General features: G+C 33.9%; 1 long non-coding RNA gene across 2 annotated transcripts; it reads right to left on the bottom strand.

Moving 5' to 3' along the window:
- Positions 1 to 493: 493 nt before the first annotated feature.
- Positions 494 to 2545, bottom strand: LOC109238995. 2 transcript variants are annotated; one of them, XR_002069834.1, is made up of 2 exons: positions 2278 to 2545; positions 494 to 1980 (listed from the first exon to the last, which is right to left on the bottom strand). It is a non-coding gene; the product is annotated as an uncharacterized LOC109238995 (long non-coding RNA). The 2 variants fall into 2 exon arrangements; XR_002069835.1 differs by having other exon boundaries at positions 494 to 847.
- Between the last annotated feature and the right edge of the window lie 373 nt (positions 2546 to 2918).

Here is a 2918-nt window from a genome sequence, read left to right as displayed (position 1 = left end):
ACACCAATTCAAGCTTAATGAACTTGAAACTTCAAACTTCTACAACCAATGCCGAAACTTATCAAATCACGTCCGATTGACCCTAAATTTTTCACACAAGTTATATTCAACATTACAGACCTACTCCCACTTTCAAAAATTCAATCCGACGCTAATATCAAAAGTCCACTACTGGTCAAAATTTTCAAAAATTTGATTTTTGCCATTTCAAGCCTAAATCAGCTACAGACCTCCAAAACACAATCTGAACATGCCCCTAAGTATAAAATCACCCAGCGGAGCTAATGGAACCAACGAAACTCCCTTCTGGAGTTATCTTCACACAGTTCCGGCTACGGTCAAAATCCTAAGTCTTAAGCTTTCGTTTAGGGACTAAGTGTCCCAAAACACTATGAAACCAAAAACAAAACCTCCCGGCTTAGACAGCCACAACGGACGACAACTACTAGTATATCTGCTTGGAAAAAGATCACACTAATTTTTTCAGAGCGAAGAAATATAATGAGGGGTATATATTTATTCCATAGAAGCCAAATATTTCATCAAGGTAACAGTAAATAACCAATTTCTGTAGCAGTATGTGGAGTCGTATGAGCAATGTGGTTGAAAGAAGTGATATTCAACTTCGTTGGTGGTAGTAGTGCTTTCTCACTCTCATTATTTGGCTCTATATGTTCCACTATAGTCTCGCGATCAAGCACCCAATAAAGTTTGCATATTGGTGGACCGTATAAAGTTGATGTAACTTTAACTTTTGTAGCAGATATTAGATATGGCTGGAAGAGTTAAGCTTGTCAGCATAATATGGAATGACATCGCCATACACAATTTTCCGAATTTGTTGCTCCTGTAAAGTGTCAACTTTTGTTATAAATGCAGTAGATTATAATTGTAGAAAGTTGAATTTATGATGCTACTGTAGACATAATTACTTCTTCATCCTCGAAAATCAAATTTTGAAATCTAACTTTTTTCTCAGGACTCTCTCGTTCTTGACCTATGATAATTTGGACCATGCATATCCAATTTGGTGTGTCAGTTATTATTTGATTGATGTTGCCTTTTAGTGCTATGATATTCTGGTAAAAAAATAAATTTTTTGAGAATAAAAGGACGATTGCAAAATTAGGAGAAATGATTAACATGCAAGCACAAATTTAATCAACAGACGACCAAAAAAGACTAATAATTGACTGCAGATAGACACAATGACAAACAAAAGGTCAGACAAATAATCTGCTTGGGTCGATGTAATTTTTTATTATTATATTTTAATGATGACTCATTTAGAATATTCAGTCTGCATCTAAAGTCGTATTTGCTTTGCTGCTATATTCTTCAGCATAGTTCAATATTTGTGGGTAATTTATTTTCTACGAGGGTGTTTTTATATGATCTGATTTATGCATATTTGATTTTGTCTCTTTCTTTATATTTCAATCGTGGAAACTATCCCAAAAGCAGACAACCAAGAAAAAGCTCACTAAAATAAATGGAAAAAGTTGTTGATACCTAGTAAGAAAGGCGCCATGGATTCAACCAGTTTCTTGCAACGATTCAAAGATTACTTGCCACATCGAAATAACACAATATTGTATACTTACAGAAATATTTATTTTCAGGTCCTTTCATAGTAAAGGTACCATGAACATGTAGCCCGAAAAGGAAAATCACAACAGGAAACTTCAACTAAGGTGGCTGAGGGATATCATCAAACACATCACACGCTGAGTTGAAATTCCCACATTTTAAGTATAATTCATTCAAGGACACTCATAAATTAAATGAAAAATCTGTCTCTACCCACTCCTAAATCATTCACAATGTAGAGCAATACCTTCATTCAAACACAACCCAGAATCACACTCTGAGCGTTTCAAAATACCACATGTCCCCCTTTTTCTTATCCATAATAGGAGAACTCGCCGTTGCCCCAATCAATTAATCTCTTCGCGTTCAATTGAAATCTTTAAAGAATAACTATTGCAAAACCAAAATCAAAGTAAAAATATCATTTTGCACAATCAAAATCAGAAAGAAAGAACATGCACCTAGATATTTATTTTCAAACATGTACATAAAAATCAGATATAATTCTAGACATGTATGTAAAATTCTAGCAAGAAATTGTTAAAAAGAACGGAAAATTAATATCGAACGGAAGATTAGTATCAAGCAAAACCTGAAGATAGAAAAGAAGGGAAAAACTCTACGTAGGTTAGACACAAAACGAAAGAAAAAGAAGAAATAGAAGTGCAGAAGAATTGAGAAACTTACAGAGATGGAGAGTCAAGGCTGAGAAGAAAGAAATTGAAGAGAAACTATGTCTTATTCCACTTTTGAAGACAACTTAGAGCCAAATGATGTGCTTTACGTGGATATTAAGTGTCCTACATGTGTTGAATAGCCAATGAAATTGGTCTAAAGAGGGCTAAAATTTAGTGCACATGTTGCCTTTGGTACTATTTTATGATACAGTGTTCGTACTCTCAAACTGCTGCTTCTAAATATTAGTAAAGTGTTATAAAATAAATATTATAATTAGAAGCTAAAGCACCAAGAGAGAAGAAGACAAGAATATATAAGAGATGTAGAGAGGAGGAGAAGATTTTCCTTCTTATTTCAAGTATATATAATTCATAAAACAAAAGTGCTTTATTTATAGTTACAAAAATCTCCTCAAATTACAACAATTAGTGGATTCATTTATTTGGTGCATGAATTACCAAAGGAGTTACGGAAGGGACATCCACATTCACCGGATTTAAAACACTCTCCCTTGGATGTCCACTTAAAAGTTAATGTGCCTCGTTAAAACCTTACTAGAAAAAACCTAATGGAAAAAGCCTAGTGAAGGAAAAGAGTACACACATCTTGTAATACGCATTGAGAGCTGCCTCATTAAAAATCTTACCAGA

This window comes from Nicotiana attenuata, unplaced genomic scaffold (assembly GCF_001879085.1).
Source record: "Nicotiana attenuata strain UT unplaced genomic scaffold, NIATTr2, whole genome shotgun sequence".
Taxonomy (NCBI): Eukaryota; Viridiplantae; Streptophyta; class Magnoliopsida; order Solanales; family Solanaceae; genus Nicotiana; species Nicotiana attenuata.
This window is presented reverse-complemented; position numbering and strand designations above follow the sequence as displayed.